We start from the raw sequence: 22,012 nt of genomic DNA, 5'->3' as shown, positions 1-22,012 counted from the left end.
ATTATTCTAACCCCTCTGTTATGATACTGACACTGAATCTCATATTTGAGGTACAACACTACTACAACTAAAGACTGGCCCTAATGTTGACCCCTTGGCAAGACAGCAATTGAGTCGCTATATTCCAACACCAGAAAAGGAAATCCAGAGTCTGGCACGGGGCTCCTGGCACATCAGGACAGGTGAGCTTGAATAATACTTACATATGGCTTTGTTAAAGAAGCTTTGTGGATGAGTAGACAACCCCTTTAAGATTTTTGAAAGAAGCAGCCCCTTACAAATGGCTGAAAGTCTTCTATTTGTGTGATATTAAGGCTGTCTATGAGAATCCTGTTCCCTGTGCTTAAGATTTATCTCCCTGTTTGTAGCTCAGTGATTTCCATGTACTGCTGCCTGATTGGGGTTATCTAGCCTAGCAGTTATACACTAGTTACAAGTTAATTACTGATGCCATAAATGTCAGGGACATGAACTGTACAGTGTTCCCGCTAATTACCCTTTCGCAGGCAGAGATAAGGAGGGTCAGCTGCTATTGGCTTTCCCAAGGGAAAAGTGTAGCCATGGACTGTGCTATAGGATGCCCCATTCACTATCAAATCAGAAAGAAAGCCTCGCTGGCATTTGACGTTCTCCAGTTGAACTTTTTGGGCCATGTTTATTTTCCTTTCTCTAAATATAACAACTTTTTACATCGCTCCTTGTAAACTACAAAGGATTCCAGAACTTCATATAAAGAAGAATGAACTTTATAACTTGTAGACCCTGGCATCCTGTGAGCGACTGCCCCATGAGCTTTGCAGAGTGAAATACAGGAAGCTCAGGGTTTCTAGGCAGCAGCACATTTCATTCATGGAATTTTGTCTAGCAGACAGGACAATTATAGCAAAGAACTGAGGGAGAAGAAAGTTCTTGATAGCCAGGTTTATAGCTTAAATTTTCTTTATTTTCACTGACATCCTTTGACTTTTCACACATCATTGATCTTTACTCTACACTTTTGTTCTTATTTGCTTTGGTTGCCTGTCAGGATGAAGAAGTAACAGTTCATAGTTTGATATTGTGAATGGAGGTAGAGTCTATGTTCTAAACACCATTGGAGAATATTTAATATTAGTGTTTTAAGTTTAAAGGGGTTCTGTCTCTGCTTTGGGAGAACTTAAAGAGTCTTACATCCTTTGTAATTCTCTTATGGAAAAGGGTATGCAAATTAGGTAATTAGGTAATGTAAGGTAATTTACCAATATACATCTATTAAATGTTCCATAAAGTGAAGCATGGGAGGCTTCACTTTACATATTAATAAAGCGTGCAGAACTTTTAATAGATGTATATTGGTAAATTACCTAATATCCTGCCCACCCCCCCACACTTCCACACACATTATTACAAAAAACATGAGGTAAAGTGGCCAACCCCTTTAAATGAGGTTTTAGGCTTTACACCTTCTGTTTGAACACACCAGATATATCATGGTCACCGAAGTTGTGTGATTTCACACATTTTGCTATTCACCTAAGACACTTTTGTCAACTGTTGGTTTGACTTATTTGAGATTAATGCTCCACACGGATCCTCTTCTTTCTTCTCTTCGTGTGTAACAGAGCAGGCAGCAGGGACCATGTACTCTTCATAGTGTGTGCTGGTGGGCAGAGTGCATGGACGTGTCTCTGCCTATCTGACACATGCAAAGAAATTAGTTTTTTGTCCTTGAAGGGGTTGGCAACTTTACCTCATGTTTTTTGTAATGTGTGTATGTGTGGGGGGCTGAATATTTGGTAATATCACCAGCGATGTCACCCCCGCATCATAGTGTGCGCTGGTGAGCATAGCGCATGGACGTGTCTCTGCCCGCTGTTACATGCAAAGAGAAGGAAGAGGAGCTGCACGGAGCTTCAGGGAGCAACTGAAGGTGAGTCTGTAAGTTTATTTTTTTATAAACTCGTGTATAAGGTGATTGTTTTGTGCTGAAAATCTCAGCTTCTACACGACTTAATACGACTTAATACACGACTATATACAGTAAGTAAAAAGGTTCACATTGAAACCCTAGAACACGGGTGCCAGAGGCGGCGCTCTGAGCCCTTTCTGTGGTCACCCATGCCATCACCCCAGAATGAAGTTCACCAGATAGAACCTCAAAGAATCTGCCTGCAGAATCTTCCTACAATGATGGATGAATTTGCCCTCCTCCTTTCAACTGGGGTGGTGTCCTTGGGAGGCTGAAGGATTGAAAGTTGTCAATGAACAAGGAGAAATACATTACTGCTTAAAGTGCTGCACTGGCACTTTGCAATAAATAAGTCACTTTTGGTTGAAGTTTGGGCACTCAGGCTCTAAAAGGTTCGCCATCACTGCCCTAAAATGTTGTGACTGCATCTTCTAGATGAAATGATAATAGACCATTACGGATTCTTTTACGACCGATTGAGGTACTTACATCCTTGGGGTAATATTACTCCATTGACTTGAATAAGTGAAGGATGTCAATATCTATCTCAGTACAAATATGTGATCAATAAACTAAACTAGAGATGATTATAATCTCAAATATGCCACATAATTCCATTTTATTTGCTTTGAATGTTTTTGTGTTTTCCCAAACTCAGATGATATATTGTACGGTAATATCCAACTAAGCGGACAGTGTGACCTAAGTTGTTTCATTTCTGGCAATTTTATACATATAGAGGCCCAAATCTCAATATCTTTGAGTACCATCTGTACTAAAATAACATGTTGGAGCACAAGTGGACATGTTTTAGGTTACTATAAATGTGAAACCGGCCTTGGATACCTTGAAGTCCTCCCCGCTCTATTACTTTGCCCACCACCCATGTTGCTACAATCTATTTCGTACAGATAAATATATAGTGATTTATACTGGAAAAATAGTGAGCAGCCTGTCCAACATAGGAGGATACATCACAAAGTGATAACAAACTGGCTGATATATAGACTAAACATACCATTGAGTCTTGGCACTTACTACATTGCGCTTGTTAGATGTCTACAATTGTTCCAGATAGGAGCTATGAAAAGATGACGAGGGAAACCTGAAATAAAGAGCAAGGTATTTGATCATGAGAGCTCTAAAACAGAAAGGCAATGGTACAATAGAGCACATTTACTTACCTTCACCCGGAGTGCATTGTTCTGACAATAATGCACACCGACGGGATTCACTAAGATTGTGCGACCGATAACCTGCATGTGTCGCTTCCTCGCTCAGGTCCGACAGAGTTCACCTTTGTCTTCATGGTGCATGTACGTGCATTGTCTTACCACACAATTTTAAAGTCCCGCTCTCAGTCCGAATCCGTCAGATCGTTCAATGGCCCGACCCCCCCCCCCATTTCTGTCGATTGCACCAAAATCCGATTGCATGCGACACAATCCCCTTCTAAATACCTGTCCCTGTCGTGCAATCCCTGAAAATGTCAGGAAGTCCGATGGAAACGGGATCCGTGGACCCTTAGTAAATAAGCCCCTATGTCTTCCTGACTGCTACTTTACTCGCTCATCTTTTTTTTTCATATTTGAATTTATTTGTTTTTAATTATAAAAGATACAAATACAATACAGATAGATAGAAATACAATACAGGCAGTCCCCGGGTTACATACAAGATAGGGTCTGTAGGTTTGTTCTTAAGTTGAATTTGTATGTAAGTCGGAACTGTATATTTTATCATTGTAATCCTAGACAGAACTTTTTTGGTCTCTGTGACAATTGGATTTTAGAAATGTTGGGTTGTCATAAGAATCAGGATTAACACTAAAGCTTTATTACAGACGCCTGTGATAACTGTTATATCTGATTATTGTAGCCTTGGACTAAAGTACAATAAATTACCAATATCCAGAGGTCCCTTTGTTACTAGGGGTCGTATGTAAGTCGAGTGTTCTTAAGTAGGGGACCGCCTCTACAATAAAATACAACTGTCTAGGGCGAGCAATTTCACCCTAATCAAGAACTAACATAAACCTATCCCAAACCGGGATTATACAGCCTAGATAGGCTCACTTACTCATCCTCAACAAACTTGGAAGACTCCTCTAATAATATGCAAAATTCACAGGTCATTTTTGTTAAAAAAGTAGAAAATGGCTAATCCATCTGTCTCCTCGCTTCTCCTCTCTGCCAGTCTCTCCACTAGTTACCCATTGCACAACCAATTCAGTTTAAAATACTAACCATGACCTACAAACCTGTCCACCACCTGTCTCCTCCATATATCTCTGGACTCATCAGCCAATACCACCCCAGATGTAATCTCCGCTCCTCATAGGATCTTCAGCTTCACTCTATTACCATCCACTCTTCTCACAACTGCATCCAGGACTTCTACCGTGCATCTCCCAAACTCCGGAACTCTCTACCAAAATGTGTCCAAACCTTCAAAAGTAACCTGAAACCCCATTAATTTAGGATTGCTTGCAAAACTCAATAACTACACTGTTCTCCTCCCCCACCTCGAGTCTCCCTCTACCCTCCCATCTAGATTGTGAGCCCTCACAGGCCAGGTCCCCCTTTCACTTGTTTCCTGATTACTGTAGTCTTCTGTTTGTTCTTGTCTTAATGTAATGCACATGAACCCCTTACTAATTGTACAACACCATGGAATCATTGCCCCCCTATAAATAATAATAATATGTTCCCTGATTATACTTACATACAGGGCCGGTTCTAAACAAAGTGGGGCCCTGGGCAAAACTAAAAGTGGGTCCCCAAAATAAAACTATTTTATGACCAGTCACAGTAAGCAAGAGGCTCCATTTAGTATGGTAAAACAAACTGTAATATGGGAGAATTTTATAGGAGATAGATAAATGATAGGGAGATTTATGGGCGGCATGGTGTCTCCGTGATTAGCACTACAGCCTTGCAGTGCTGGTCAACATCTGCAAAGATTTTGTATGCGTGTGTCTGCGTGGGATTCCTCCGGGTCCTCCGGTATCCTCCCACACTCCAAAAAATTACTGGTAGGTTGATTAGACTGTGAGGCCCATTGGGGAGAGGGACCTATATTTTCTGAAAGCAAACAATTGCCCCATTTTCAAAATTGCATCAAGGATTTTATAGACATAGGCGCCTTCATGCAATTTTGATTCAAATTGAAACATTTTATTAAAAATACTTAAAATTTTACTTTGATGGCAAAAAATTTGATCCAAACAGAAAATGTTTACCTTCACATCTCCTAAATGTAATACATGGACATTTGTACAGTTCACAAATGTCCCATATTGATATGTTCACATAAATAAATCCACATAATATCACTAAAACTGTAATAACTAGAGATCTGCTTTTCAGCTAGAAATTTTTAGACAGTCACAACCTGCAAAATATATCAATAAAACAGAATAAAAAGTAAAGGCGCCATAAAACCTATAGAATTTTGAAAGCAGACAAGCAGGCGATGCATTTGGCAATTAACATTCAAAATTTCCTCTAAAATATGTACAAATCCAGATACTTATATAAAGAAAATCTACTTTCCTAAAACAGTAACACAAAATAAAAGGGAATAAGAGAGAAAGGGCTACATTTATCACTTTTGTGCGCCTAAGTGTAGTAGTTGCGCCTAAATTCTGGCGCACTGTTTTCCAGAATTATCACAAGCTACAACCATCTGTGATAAGTATATTTTCTGCCTCTTATTAATCACTTTACTTTAAAACAGTTTAGGCGCAATGTTAGATTCAGACACTTACATGTGATCCTGCTACAAGCTCCTCTCTGCTTCTCCCACAGCCCAGAATGAAGATAACACTCACAGCAGCACCCAGGTGTGTGACACCCTGCACCCAGTTACCTCCTCAGCAGGGGCTTCTCCTGGAGGGGATCCCCCAGTGCTGGTCTCCTGCTGCACCCCTGTAATTCTGCACAGTATCCCCCTCAGAAACACTGGTGATACTGTGCAGAATTACATGGGGGACACTTGTCAGTACTATGTGCAACATTCTGCAAAGTTCTCTTCTCTCTTGCTGTGAGCTCAGGATTCTGCAGAATGTTTTGTAAATAGAAGGTGATGAACTGTAAATAGAGTCTGCAGCTCCTGTCTGCAGAGTATCTCATGTCTGTATGATCTGTTCTAGTGTCTGCAGTATCTGGCTGAGCTGAGCTGTTCTGCAAAGGGGCTCAGTGCTTTCTTCTCAGATAACGCCACCTTCGGGCTGGAGTGTTTTTGCGCCCGTTTTTGCGCCTAAATGAAAAGTCGCAAGTGATGAATATAATTAGGCGCAGCAAAACATCTGGATTGCTAGGATAAATGAGGGAAAGCTGCTTATTTTTGCTGCACGGCTAGTTTGGCGTTTAGTTGCAAAAATGGCACAAAAACAGTGCGCCTGAATGAAAAGGCGCAAAAACAACAGAAAAAAACGATTGATACATGTGGCCCAAAGTGTGTTCTTAGATAGTTCTGCATAGAGAAGGGTTAAAAACATGAATATTAGTTGATATTATCCCTTCTCAAAATGTAGTAACATATAAAGTGAATTTTTCCATTATCTGTGAGGTGCTGCAGCTCCTGTGTGCAGTAAGTTCTCCCTGAAGCCTGATGGCTAAGAATCTGGATTGGGAAGGGGGTGTCAATTTCAGGGGCCAGTTTCTCTGGCTCTGTGACACATAGAACCTCACTTCTTTTTTCCTATGAAAGAAGAGAGTCTCCTCTTTTATATGAATCTAAATTTGTGTTTCTAAAATGTAGGAAAACGGAGATAATAACTGTTAAACTGCCGTTGGGAGTGATTTTTATATATAAAAATGGCACCTGATATTCTCACTTTAAACCTGAATATCTCTGGATCCATGGCACCTAGAAACAAAATTCAAGATTCATTTAAAAGAAGAGATTCTCCCCTTTCAGGGGGCCCTGGGCAATTGCCACCTTTGCCTACCCCTAGCGCCGGCCCTGCTTACATACACTTAAAAGATTATCACTAGGATATGACTGATCTCTTTTATACATCTCCACCTATAATGAGCTTTATTTTTAGATTACATTGCCCATCTGTAATATTTTATATAAGAGTATAAAATAAAAAAAATCCAGAACGGAAAACCTGAGAGAAATTAACCCCCCATAACCTGCTGCTTTCCATAACATTGTGTGATTCATTGAAGGCTACACCCAGGAATAATAGCTTATTTGAGGAGAACCATACATATTAAAAACAAATGTCCAAACTAAGAGCACACTATCCAGACTATGGGCAGCTAATAAATTCCTAATACTGATCATTTCAGTCAGGATTCTGAACATATAAGGGAAATTTTTAAGTAGTTGTCTTCCTACTCATGGAACGGTTAGGGCTCTTTCACATTGGCGTTGTTTTTCACATCCGTGGTTCAGTGATTTCCATGGATGCCTCGCAAAGCCATTGTTTACAATGGCCGTTTTCACATTGGCTTATTTTTTCACTGATCCCTGGAAAAATTTTTTAATCATATCCGTTTTTTTTCACTGATGCAGATCATGAAAGGCATTAGGAGTCTATGGAGTCTATGGGTCAGTTTTTTCACTGATGAGTCTGAGAAACCAGGTGTTTTTAATGTTAAACCTACAGTTTTTTTTGCAGACACAGAGACAAAACGGAAGCAAAACAGAGACACAACGGGGACAAAACACAGTGGAAGCGCAGCACAGACATAAATGTGAAATAATATCTTAAAGTCTATCTGTAAAGTTACTTGACAAAAAATTGTTGTAGCACTGCTGGAGTGTGATTCAACAATACCTAGCACCCCCCACTTTTTTAAAATGTCAGGTCTTACAGCAATGGCAATGTATGTACTGTGTACATACCTTTAATTGTTATATGGTTAATAAAGAAAGGGGCCGGCCTACCAAGGTGAGAGAGCAAAAGCAAATAGTGATTATGTGCAAAGCCGTAATGGGTCCGGGCAAAGACGACGTTTCGGCTATAAAATATGTTACCTCTCCAGAAAGTCACCTCTCTGAAAGACAGTTTTTTAATTCAATCACTGATTTTTTACATTTTTTTGCCATTACAGGCAGTCCCCGGGTTACATACAAATTAGGGTCTGTAGGTTTGTTCTTAAGTTGAATTTGTATGTAAGTCGGAACTGTATATTTTATCATTGTAATCCCAGCCAGAACTTTTTTGGTCTCTGTGACAATTGGATTTTAAAAATGTTGGATTGTCATAAGAACCAGGATTAACACTAAAGCTTCATTACAGGCACATTTGATAACTGTTACAGCTGATCATTGTAGCCTAGGAATAAAGTACAGTAAATTACCAACATCTAGAGGTCCGTTTGTAACTAGGGGTCGTATGTAAGTCGAGTGTTCTTAAGTAGGGGACCGCCTGTATATGTAATCTTTTTGCAGACCACCCTTTTCTCCTCAGAGAGGTTGCACTGTATATTCACTCACACACATTTACTAACTTTGCATGTTCTTTTCAGTGAAAACTGCTTACACATGTATTTAGCTCTGCTAGATAGCACTCTGTGTACGTAATTGTATGATCTGAAGCATGTAGTCAGTCACATGCTTATAATATCACTGCAGGTCCTGGAATTTTTTTTACATGCTGCCAGGACTGATATCCTCCTGCACTGATCATGAACCTGCATGTGCTAGTAACCCTTACCAACAACATCCACCTACCCTCTCCTCCGTCGAGCTATGAATTCCCATGGTAAACAACCAAGCAAAGCAAAATCTGTGCCAGTGCTGATCGCTGGTGTTAACGGCGGGGAGGGAGGGGGTTGAGACACTCAACAAATGTCAAAATACTTAATAATAATAATAATAATAATAATTCCTTTATTTATATAGCGCCTGCATATTATGCAGCGCTGCACAGAGCTTGCCAAATTGGTCCCTGTCCCCATGGGACTCACAGTCTAATCAACCTATCAGTATGTTTTGTAGTGTGGGAGGAAACTGGAGGACCCGGAGGAAACCCACGCAAACACAGAGAGAACATACAGACTCTTTGCAGAGTGGGACTTGAACCCAGGAACGCAGCGCTGAAGGAAGAAGTGCTACCCACTTAGCCACCATGCTGCCCATAATTAATGCACCTTGTGGCTTTTTTTGCCAAATATTAGGGCACAAGCTAAGAGAAACAATCCCTGGCACTAGAGCATGACCTGCAGAAGAACATGCACAGATAAGGATTTTAGGATTAGGTGGTCTGGGGTCTGAATTTTTATGGAATCCGTTGGCAAATGGCACAATTTTTATCCTTTTGGGTATAACAAAGTACAATTAGAGAACTTAATCTCTCTAGATCCTTTATCTCTACACATTAGATCCTACACAGGTTAAAATAAAACAATTCTGAACAATTGATCCAACATTGCTGTCTTTAGGCTTTCCCACATTCCAGGGGAATGAGGAAATATCTAACTTTATCAGCATTTATGAGAGGATATTTTGTAGTGCTCCGTTGTAAGTATAGGTTGGGAATTCTCCCAATGTAGTTTTATACATACAAGACAAGACTAGGCTTAATGGAACTCTACCATTTAAAAAATCTTAAAAACACCTAAACATACTTACCTACGCTAATTTTCATCCCGATCCCAGCAATGGTCTTCGCTAAGCTTGACATCTTGGGATCACGTAGAAAAGAAACTTCTAATTAGTTACCCGGGCTGATAATTATGTATGCTCCCTTTGTGACTTCACCTCCCTCTCCATCATGGGAGAGGGAGGCATCTATCACTCAGGAGGTGTGAATTCACATCTCTCACTTGACGTCACCCCCCCCCTTCTAGCACTGGAGAGGGAGGTGGCGAAGGCAAGCATAATTAGCACCCTGTAACGCTGGACATCTTGTCCCTGAACTCAGGACTGCTAATTATAAGTTTCTTTTCTGGGTGATCCCGGTGTGTCAAGCCTAGTGAAGACCGCCGCTATGATTGGGATGAAGAGGAGCTTAGGTAAGTATCTGTAGATGTTTTTTAGCAGACAATAGTTAAAATATTATTATATTAAATAATATTAGTAAAATATATATTAATATTTAATGACACATTTCAGGCCTGCATGTATGCCGGCATTTGCATGTTTCCTGGATGTACTGTTCTGTGCTACTCTATGTTTGGATCAATAAAGCTAAAGCTTCTATTTAATCAGACAAGTGAGCGCTGATTTTCACTGCTCAAGCGTATGCACACATGAAGCGGGAGTCTTTCCAAAATCGAGTCTTGCACCTGGAGGTGAGCTGTTCCTTTCACCAACAGATTCTCAACTGGAAATACTGGTTGAAAAACCAGCAGAGTACGTATTTCCATCCTGATCTTGCTGGAGAGCAGGTAGGCTTGAGAAAACGCCAGTTTGGCGCGAAATGGCCCGCCGCTTGCCGCGGTCTGATGTTTGTCCGTACTACCACTCTGCTGAGTAAAAGATTGAAAACGCATCTGGTGAGTGCCACTACACTTTTACCACAACTTTTACGTTTGCTGGAGATATAAATATGGAATGATATAAATATGAATTGATGTACAGAGAAAGGTCATCTCTGGAGTGAGGTTGGATCTATATGAAAGGTTGCGGTTACATTTGGACTTCCTAATTCTTTTAATCATCATTAGATTGAATTATCAATGAATTATCCTTGGATTTCTACAGGACAACATTTCATTGCGATGTACGACATTTTAAGGATTATTTTCATCCTCCTCTGATATTTCCCTAACGTTCTCCTTCTTCGCATCTTCAATCTATATTCAGCTCAATGAATCCTTCCCTCCTTACACAAGAAATCGAATTCCTTTGGAACCTATTGAACCCACCCTCCATCTCCAGTTTATTAAGTCACTCCACAATCAAAAACTGTATTTCATTTTCTTATTATATTTGCCATTTCTCCTGGCATCTGTAGATCGTATTTAGGCCAAAGGTATATTAAAAATATCTGTAGATCCGAGCCCTTTTTTCTTTATAACCTTAATAGTACCAACCACTCCTTCCACAAAGCAGCAGGAATTCTGTTTTGAAAATTCTAATTTTCCTTGAGGGATTGGATGTTGATTGGGCATTTAAAACCTAACCTTGAACTCTGTCCAGCGAGCCGGTTCATATGTATATCTGATGCTAAAATAACCCACTTTATTTTGTGTTTAAGTATGCAACCATCTGTTTGAAGTTACAAATTCCAGCACATCGCTCCATGCACGTGTTTCAGTTGTTCCGTCATAATGTCATGCAGATACCAGTGTTTAATAGGTGTCTGCATCTCTACATGGGCTTTCCCTGAGCTGTGTTTAATGATCAGAGAATTTTTTGGGGGGTGGGGGATGGGACACTATAAAATTTGCATTCACAGCATTTCATCTGCTCTGAAACTTCCTTGGGTTATGTTTTACAATAGAATTTTGTAATAAAGTATCAACGTTATTGTTTATTTTATACCAAGAATTCTTTGGTCAGAATGTTATTGTTAAGGGTGTAGAAAAATCAGGGCAATGCCTGCATATATGGTCAACTCTGACATCATAATGGAGGCTCCTTCGCTAAGGACTTGTCTCCTAAGTATTCTTAGTGAGACAATGGGGGTAATTTACTAAGGGCCCGATTCGCGGTTTCCCGACGTGTTACCCGAATATTTCAGATTTGCGCCGATTTTCCCTGTATTGCCCTGGGATTTTGGCGCACGCGATCGGATTGTGGCGCATCGGCGCCGGCATGCACGCGTCGGAAATCGGGGGGCATGGTCGAGCGAAAAACCAGACGGATTCGGAAAAATCGCCGCATTTAAACCAATAAAAGTGTCGCTTGGGACGCGCTTACCTTCACTTGGTCCGGCCCGGTGAACTCGAGTGCGTTCAGATGCTTTTCAGTGCAGCAGCGCCACCTGGTGGACATCGGAGGAACTACCTTGATGAATCCTGGCCAGACCCGAATCCACCGCAGAGAACGCGCCGCTGGATCGCGAACGGACCGGGTAAGTAAATCTGCCCCAATGTATTCGCTTACGTGACTGTCATTGCTCCTGGAATAATGTACAGTATGGTACAAGTTTTCACTGCCAGCCTTTGTAATCAGCTAGTTTCTTGGGTTTACTATTGACTGTGACTAAATCAGACAAGAGGAATAGGTTTGGTTTTTGCCATCCTCCCCTGTCCAACCTGTAAGGGGTATCTGGTGTCAGGTCATGTTTTGGTTTTCATTAGACCTTGGATGAAGTTGGTCCCCATTGGTGAATGAAAGATGAGAATGCTATTGTAAGCAACACGAATAACTTATTTACAGCCTTTTCTGTATGAGATACATACAGAGACAGCTTCCAGCCTACCAGTAGGACCACCCACTGGACTCCTAAGCCCTGTATGAGCAGATATTTAAATAAAAAAGTGGCATACTGTACAATCTGCTCAGCTCCTCCTGCTGTATAACATGCTGCCTATAGATAGGCTACTATGTAAGATATGCTTAGCTCATCCTTATTCATGACATACCTACTGCAGATATTACACTATGTACAATCTGCTCAGCTCCTCCTGCTCTATAACATGCTGCCTATAGATAGGATACTATGTAAGATATGCTTAGCTCATCCTTCTTTATAACATACCGGCTGCCTATATTACACTATATACAATCTACTCAGCTCCACCTGCTCTATAACATGCAGGCTGTACTTGTACTATGTACAATGTGCTCAGCACTTTTTGCTCTATAGTATGCTGCTTGCAGAGTGGACTATATTTTCATTCCGATAATTTTTTCTAATTAATTTGGGCAGATATAAAGTCACAATTTCTGGCGTCTGGCCAGGTGTCACAACTTCTTGAGGGTTTTCTGCAACTTATATCACTTTGCTGAATAGTGGGAAGGGCAGTTATGGCTAAAATGTACCCCAGCCTGGAACCCCTCAGTAAATCTGGCATGCCATGCTCTGGCAGGGAGAAAATTAAGGCTGGTGCACAATAGGGGTTATTTAGTCAATGTATGATGTTTTCCCCGCCCCCATCTAAGTGCCAGACATACCCGGTGGGCAGCTGCACCCTACAGCAATTCTTCAGTAGAATGTTTAGCTTTCGGCTTAGCATAGAATTGCCCTTTAACAGGTGCCGGCCATAGCTAATGTTCAGATTAGGGGGTTGGAACGAATTGCACTCCACTCTGCAGCCGGGGTACGCCCAATTTACACCCCTCGACACCAAGTAGCCGAGGCATAAAGGGTAAAATAATGGCAATTCTTAGTATTGTGCCAGAAATCGTGATTATTTCAGGGCTTGTACGCCAAAAACCCTGGCTTACAAGTCCTGATAAATGTCCCCAAAGTGTTCATCTTTCCTTCTTTCTATCATTAGACATTCCTTGCCCAATCATCTAACAAGTTTTACAATCTTTCTAATGGACTTTATAACTGATAATCATCCACATGTATCTAGTGACCCGTTCATCCTAGATCTAATTGTGTCATTTTGGGTGTTGGTTGGGATATTTAAATACCCATAAAGACATCCAGCAATCAGCAAATCACTAAAAGCATTCCCAGATAATGAGACGTGTAATTTAAAGCTACGATGATGACTTTGGGAGGTTGATTATGACTGATGATGACACAATGACCTCTAGAATAGTTTTAGGGTCAGAGAATGACTATAATAATTTATAGAGCAGTGTTTTTCAAAAATCTCAACTGGGCCCCACACACATAAACACAAAATTATCCCTAGGCCCATACTTAATGTGATTACATGAAACATATGCACAGATATCATGCTTGTACTTTAAATTGTTTACCAAAACATTATCCCATTGATCGTTCCCTCTGATTCCTAATGAAAACAGCAAGTATTTAAGAAATACGAAAGAAAAATATTATTCTGACCCTCAGCAGAACAGGTGTACATGTACTAAAACAAGGTGGAGATAGGTGCAAAAAGATACAATCCAGTTCCTAATTTAAATAGAATTCTCACCAAAAATGTTCTCTGTCTCCTTAGGATGTGAATTGTAATAAAAGTCATCTTCTGTTGTCCTCTTGTCTGTTGCCTTCTCGTCCTCAGCTGTATCATGTGACTATCAATCGGATTTCAACCAACAAAGCGTCTTATGCAAGAATAGGAAGTCTGTTTTTTCCTTCCCTCCAGTGAGGCCCATATCAAAGCTCCCGTAGGCTTCTACTCAACTTACATCATAAACCTGGAAATAAAACTTAATCTGTGAATTCTACGTAAGCCACTGTTACGGACTACTATACCTTGGAGGATCCCTAGCTTGCTATTAGATCAGTCCTAAAGGAATTGTTTTCTACAGAACAGATAAGTAGGGTTACTTTAGTGGCCCCCGCCATTGGCTCTATAGTACCCAGAACAATTTGATATTATATCAAAGATAAGAATGCTAGAATGGATTTTTGACCCTACTCTAGAGGGTTAGAGTTGGTGACAACACCCCTTTAAGTTTAAAGTTCTTTACTGGTAGCTGGTCGATATATTAAACTACACATACTTACCTGCGCTCCTCTTGATGTTGATGACCTTCTCTAAGCTTCACACACCGAGATCAACTAGAAAAGAAACTTAGAATTAGCAGAGGGAAGCATCTGTCATGCAGGAGGCATGACATGTTGTCTCTGTGCTCCAGACTGCTAATTCGAAGGTCATTGCCGGTATTAACATTAAGAAGAGCGTAGGTTAGTATTTGTAGTTTAATATGTCTACCAGCTATTGATAGATTTCCTTTAAGATCAGGTTGTCAACCCTTTATGAAAGGTCCAGGGAGGGCTCTAAACTAGGTGACTAGATTCTTAAAGGGAACCTGTCAGCAGGAAAAATAAACCCTTACCAGTATTTTGTCAAGCAGCTTAACATCTTTTAGTTCATGTTTCTTTCATGGCCCAGAGTGGTGGCATCATCCTAAAAAAGGGCTTTAAAGTCAAGCTCTCCCCACCCCAGAACATCCCCACTATTGTATATGATGCCCTTATGACCAGGATTATCACTAAACGGACAAGACTGGGTGCTTGATGTCTTCTACAGCAGAGAAGATATTCTTATAATCATGTTTCATGTATCATATTAAGTTTGGGCTTAGGGATAATCCTGACTTCAATGCTAAACTCTCCGCCACCATGACTACATACAGCTCTAACTTGCCACCGCACTGGGCCATGAAAGAAACTTCACCTGAAAGATGTGTAGCTGCTTTATAGCAGACATACAGTGGTTTATAAGGTCAATTTCTGATGACAGGTTCCCTTTAAATTTGATGGAACAGGCCTTTTTCTGCCTTCTACTTATGTAGCTTGATACACACTGACATAAAATTTAGGTTCCAAGGGTAAACAGCTTCTGACAGATCATAGTGACTCGACAGAGGTTTTCATTGACCCTTACCGATTGCTGAAACAAACTGGAAGAAGTCTTCAGCTGGATGTTTCTTTTCTGTTATCACAAGGACTTCTAAAATGGCCTGGACCAATTTTTGCTTTACCAAGGTTGGCAAGAAAGGTGCTGTTGGCAAGAAAAGTGTTGGCAAGAAAAGTGTCTAACTTCTCCCTTCATTACCATAGCTTATACATATAAAAAAATATCCAATAGTTCTACGTCCTCTATGTTTTTCATTAACTTTTCTCGCTCTGTTAATGATTTTTTCAGCCAAAAGCCTTTCATATTATCAAGATTATGTTAATGTGACCTAAATATATCCCAGGTTACTTTACTGGATTACAATCTGACAGATAAATGGATACAACATAGATAGTTTTCAGACATCATCAAAGATGTTACAGTCATCAAACATTTCATGGAAAATCAATTTCGCTCAGAAACAGCAATTATTTCTAGAATAAATTATTAGTAATGTCTTTACAGATGCAGACATTGTATGAGGTCATAAAGGAGTAGTACAACCAGCTGGGAAGAGAGGAATGTCCTTATCACATGTGAGTTCTCAGCATACAACTCAAGTCTGGGGATTTGTTGTTAAAATGTAGGGTTACATATTCCATTTAAATGGTCAAAAAATGAGTGTTTTAACCCCCTAGTGACTATATATCTAGTGTGATATCAGTTAAGGCTTCTTAATTTGTATGAGTGATAAATCTGTTTATATTGTAGCATATTATTATATTCTGTAGCTAAACCTTCTTCATACCATACAGATGAGGCCAGGTTTACACCTCGCCTTTTGTATACACTCAGCGTATAACCCAGGAAGACGTACATTGTATACATGAATGAAAGCTGGATGGAAAGATGCAGCAAGCGATTTCTTTCCAACCTGCTGCCTCCGTCTGATGTGTACACTCATGGAGGACTTTGAACTCTATGCCCGGGGGGAGCGGATGCAGTAGGATTGCATCTCTCCATTGGACTCCGCTGAGCACATACTTTGCTCAACAGATAACGGTGAATTCACTGTCCATCGGCTGTTGCTGATGTTCACTCCTCCTACATTCAGTGGGATAAGTCTGTATCCTCCATCGTAGAGGGATTCCACCCGACGTATCCTTACAATGAAGGGATACAATCTGATGTGAACCTAGCCTTAGATGGTCTTCACAATCATCGAGCAGTAATGGAAAAGTGAAGTTGGCACTCACCATAATATTCTTTAAAACATCTTCTTTATTTGAAGTAGACGCTGTCTTACAAAGTTACGGCACCATCAAAAATGTTGATACCTGGCCAAAGAATGATACAATAGATCAAGACTGCCAACAGTGCCTCTTTTAATACACTCCTTATTACTAGCCTTAGATGAGTATGGGTGACCAACCAATTTTTACTGGATAAGTCTACCATCTTAAGCTGATGGTTCCCTACTTCACCATCACAGTCAACTCAATCTGTGTGCAAAGGATCCAAACAGAACTGTAGTGCGGGGCATAGTTCCCACCGGCCGGTGGGACACACGCAGAAGATCTGTGGCTGTCCTGTTAATTTTAAGATGGTTGGCGGTCTGGGTAATTGAGATATTGCATTCTAGCTGTCTATTTTTTTAACTTGGTGCAATGTAAGTTAATAAGTTGCAGCTCAAAGAGCGTTCTCTTCTCTTCCAATACAGTATACATATTCTTCGTTACCAAGCAAAGCATTTATGTTAATAGTATGTGTATAGAGCTACAGTCGTATTACACAGACACATGTAGAATTATAAATGATCAATATTTAACATCAAAAGAGCTACAAAAAGTCTCTTTGTATCCTACACCCAATTGTCAAGCAGGTTTTAACATTCTCCACCCAGTTGTCAGTTTATTGATACAGAAAAGTAACAGAAGCACAATTCTGAATTTTGAGAAGTGATTTAGAAATTTTAATTAGTGAAGAATATGAGCAATTCTAACAGATGTGAGGAGTGATGTGATCCTTGTTCTGTATTCTTGTTCTGTAACTACATCTGACCAGGGCTGCTTCCTTGTATATGGTCTACAGAGGGGTGATACTCTTCAGAGACTCTGTGTAACGCCGCTGTAACACCTATATGCTAAAGTGGGCATTTTTATTTGTTCAGCCACCCGCTAAGTCTTTGTTCTTAGGTATGCCCCTCATTTAAACAGGGTAGAAGATATTCCAATCTCATGTTCATTGTATTCAGTGTGCGGCACAATGATGTTACCAAGCTTGTTTTTCAAAAAATGTATTAATGTGCTATACTGTATGTATGGAGCTTGTTCTGTTGCTATTTTTATACACTCAGTTTGGTTCTGCTGCTGTATATTAAGACTGGGCTTGGTTCTCTTACAGAATTTATAATTTACAAATTGTTCTAGTGCTATATTTATGGTATTAGCATGGTTCTGGTACTGATTTGAGCTTGACCCTGATGCTGTATTAATGATATGAGCTTATTTTTAGTGTTTGTATTTATGACAAATAAACCCTCAAACAAATCTGTTACCCCTTAAAGGCACATCCATTTTGTAGCTTAAGGCTCAGCCCCATTTTTTGGATTCTGACTTGTGTCACTTTATATGGTTATAACTTTTGAACACTGTTACTTATCAAAGTGATTCAGAGATTGTTTTTTCCCCACATGTTGTACTTCATTTTAGTGGTAAATGTTGGCTGATAAGTTTTGCGTTTATTTACAAAACAAAGAGAAAATGATGAATTTTTTGAAAAATTTGCCATTTTCGAAATTCGAAATCATCGCGTTTTCAGGCAGATAGATTTACCACCTAAATAACTTGCTGAATAACATTTCCCATATGTCTACTTTACATTTTCATAATTTTTGAAATCTCTGGATAATTTATTTTGATGTCACGCGGCTTACAAATCGATTAATGCTTTTCCGGATTTTCAGAATTAACTATTTTGGGCATAAATGCAGTTTTGAATTAAATTTTACATATTTATTATCAAACCCCCCCCCCCCTATATAACCAACCCATTTTCAAATCTGCACCTCTGAAACTATCCGAAACAGCTTTTAGGAAGATTGTTAACCCCTTGAGATCTTCATTGTAATTGAATCAAAATGGAGGTGAAATTTAGAATGGTCAAATATTGACGGTTATACGTTCATTTAGTCCTAATATTTACACATTCTAAAAAGATAAAAAGAGAAAACCCATCTTACAATTTGTTCTTCAATTTCTCCCGACCCCCCCACATGTGGCTGTTACTTTTTTTTATGGCCACACAGCGAGGCGCAGAAGGTAAGGAGCGCCCTGCAGCTTCCAGGATTTTAGTTTCCTCATTTGCCCATTTTGTAGGCTACAAAATTTTTGCTTTTTCGTTATTGGGGCCATGTGATGGCAATTTTTTTTGCTCGATGAGATGCTCCTATTGTTGAAAATTTAGGAACTTTTATTTGAGGGCAGGAGTATAAAAGCATAAATTGTGTACTGGATTTTTTTTTTTTGGTGTTCACTGTATAGCCCAATAATCATGTTATATTTATTCTATGGGTCGATACGATTACGGGGATACCAGACTTTAATATTTTTTCTTACGTTTTACTAAATTTGTCAAATAAAACCCTAATGTGGGAAAAATCTATCATTTTTGCATTGCCGTCTTCCAAGTGGCATAACATTTTTACTTTTTTGGCTACAGAGCTGGTTGATGGTTTGTTTTTTTGCTGGACATGTTGTACTTTGCATCAGTATCATTCTGGAGTACATGTATTTTTTGATCCCCTTTTATAGCATTTTTTGTGGGATTGAATAGGTAAAAATCATAATTTTTGGAGGGTTTATAACAGTTATTTTAACGGCGTTCATCGTGTGGGTTCAATAGTTATTTACTGTTATTCTACTGGTTATTATGGATGCGGTGATACTATATGTGTGGGGTTTGTGTTATGATTTAGACTTTTTTTTGCGTTATATGTCTCTTTATATGTTATGGGGTTTATGGGCATTTTTATTGATTTCTTACTTTGTTTTTTATTGAATAACCTTTTTTTTAACTTTTTTTAATGTTTCCACCATGGGACATGAACAAGCAATCATCTTATTGCTTGTTCATGATAATACTCTGCAATGCTGATGTATTGCAGGGTATTAGCTGTTGTTTAGTCACTACACTCAGCGTCCGATAATTCGGATGCAGAGCGCTAAGGGGTTAATAGGCAGACAGGGATAAAAACAGGAATTCAGGAACTGAAAAGGGCTGCAGCAGAAAGGGGTTAAACAATGTTGTCTCTAATAGGCCGGTCACTAGTCATGACTCTGTATATGTGTAATTGCCTGGTGTTGAGTAGCCCGGCCGAGCACTGGGAGCTAAGACTGCCCAATGCCCTGCAGCCTCTGAAGTCTCACCTCCCTCTGTGTCCCTGCAGTGCTCTGCGGCAGTGAGATTACAGAAGTTACTGCACATGTGTAAGCACCTGCACAGTCTAAATAGGAGGTAAGACTTCGGAGGCTACAGGGGTGTGGTGTAGCCGTAGCCCTCCCCCCGACACTCGATGGGCTACTCCACACCCCAGTAGCCTCTGAAGTTCATTTGCATATAAATAAGATGGATAATGTTTTTAGTTACCGTAGTTAGTTAAGGGGAAATATTAGGCAAAGGCGGTGTAGGGCTTTGTAGACAGAAAGCTATCTACCACTAGAAATACCTCAGTTAGTGTATTCCGGGAAAGTTTTCTGAACTGTTTTGTACAGTTTTAGACAGTTTCGTGACCGTGGGATGTGGCATCAGTTGCACCCAGTTGCACTCCACTCTGACACTGTGAAAACGTACTTGCTGTGATGGTCATGCCTTTTTTTATAACCAAGAAATCCTTGTTTAGTTTGTACCAGAGATTTGATTGGAAGCTCCCAGTCGCTTTATGTGCAGTGACCAGATTTCTGTGCACTGAATGATCCCTCTTTGTTTTGAGTGATGGCTCTTTTCAATGAGAGTGTGAGGACTGTCTCTGGAGTGAAAGACAGGCTGATATAGGACCGTGTTACATTACTGTATCGCCACCTACTGGGAAACAATCATTTTATTTGGGACTTAGTTATTTGGGATTTAGCTTTTGTATCAATTTTTATTTTCTACCTAAAACATTGGAAAATCTTACTTAAACCTCAAATCAAAGTTTTTTCTTATAAATCTGAGTAGATCTGTGGAATTTTCTCCTACAATGATAAGTGTGTTCTTTTTAAGGTGGATCTCAATATCTTTGCTTGTTTTTTCCCCAAAGATAAAATTGGGGTTTGCCAACAGGAGGATATGATACACTTGGCTGAAAATACAACACATATTATTACTTTCCATGCCTGAGGTTTTATTTTCTAGGTGGGACATTCAACAAGAATGAAGGATGTTAGACAAGGTTTTGATTAAGTTTGTGAGAAAACACTTCTGCATCCAAAATCTTTATCAGCTTAGTAAGATTTTAAGCAAAAGCCTCGCAAACAATAAGTGGCATGGAAAATGATGGAACACCAGTCTGTAGATTTGTGAAATGAGCTAAATAATGAATTTGCAGCCTTCAGCTATGAGCTAGGAAATGTGAAGTGCACATAGACCTGCCGTACTCCTACATGGCGTCTTTTTCATGGAAGGCTTTAAGGAGTGAACTTAGTTGGCGCCCAATTCAATGTTTGTGATATCGCTGTAAGATAATTAGATAATTGATCTTATCATTAGCTCAAGAAACAATGAGCATCAATATTTTAAACCTGTCTTCATTTTTGACACAATTATACAGGTATAGTTGGAGACTTATCATGATTGGGGAGAGAATGGGGCAGGTCCCTGCAGGTTCCCCGATCCAGAATTTCTGATGAGAATGCACTGTGCTGCAATTCACAAAGATCGTGCGCCCGGTTTCCTGTATGTGTCGCTTCCCCAATCAGGTCTTCCATCTTCTTCCTGGTGCATGTAAATGCATGGCTTGCGACACAATTTAAAAGTTAAATCCCGCTCTCTATCCAAATCAGTCGGATCGTCAAAGCGGCACGATCCCTGAAAATGAGGGAAAACCCGATGGAAATGCGGCCGCGGGACCTTTAGTAAATAAGCCCTAATGTGAAGCCCTGTAATTGTAACTGCCTCAAAAACCAAATTGTATTTTTTATTTACACATATTATTTATCTATCCTAGTTGGACAACAGTTTTTATGGACATTGCTTTTACAATGACACGGTAAAGGTCTTGACACAACTTGCCATGTAACTGGAAGTGTACAACCAAGAGTGGAGAGATCATTGTCAATTTGTTGGTGTTTGAACAACAGGCAGATTCTTACATTCCCTTCAAGTACATTTTACTGAAATACTGATCATACTTTGTACCCCATAATCTAAAAGTGATGTGAAATATGATGGTGCTATATAAATAAAAATATATTTTATTACATTTCTTATGTATTTTACTAGCAGAGCAGTAGGTGGATCTTCTCTTGTCTAGTTTGGTTTTATGCTCTGCAGCCGGCAATACTCGTTCATGCTCCTTTGGCCATGGCTCTATCACCATTACTCTGCAATACACATGCATGTTTGGCTTGGTTGAGCAGGGTATGTATACTAAAATGGAAAGGCAGGAAAGTCACTGCTAGACTTTTCATGGTCTCCTGCTGTCAGGCCAAAGACTGGAGAATCGTATACACATAAGAAGGGTTTA

General features: G+C 39.8%; 1 long non-coding RNA gene across 2 annotated transcripts; it reads right to left on the bottom strand.

Moving 5' to 3' along the window:
- Window positions 1-906: 906 nt before the first annotated feature.
- LOC140108083 (uncharacterized) lies at window positions 907-7,867 on the bottom strand. Of its 2 annotated transcripts, none has more exons than XR_011851040.1 (3): window positions 7,811-7,867; window positions 2,967-3,053; window positions 907-1,020 (listed from the first exon to the last, which is right to left on the bottom strand). It is a non-coding gene; the product is annotated as an uncharacterized lncRNA (long non-coding RNA). The 2 variants fall into 2 exon arrangements; XR_011851041.1 differs by having other exon boundaries at window positions 2,987-3,053.
- Between the last annotated feature and the right edge of the window lie 14,145 nt (window positions 7,868-22,012).

The sequence above is a fragment of the Engystomops pustulosus genome, chromosome 1, assembly GCF_040894005.1.
Source record: "Engystomops pustulosus chromosome 1, aEngPut4.maternal, whole genome shotgun sequence".
In the NCBI taxonomy this organism is placed as follows: Eukaryota; Metazoa; Chordata; class Amphibia; order Anura; family Leptodactylidae; genus Engystomops; species Engystomops pustulosus.
This window is presented reverse-complemented; position numbering and strand designations above follow the sequence as displayed.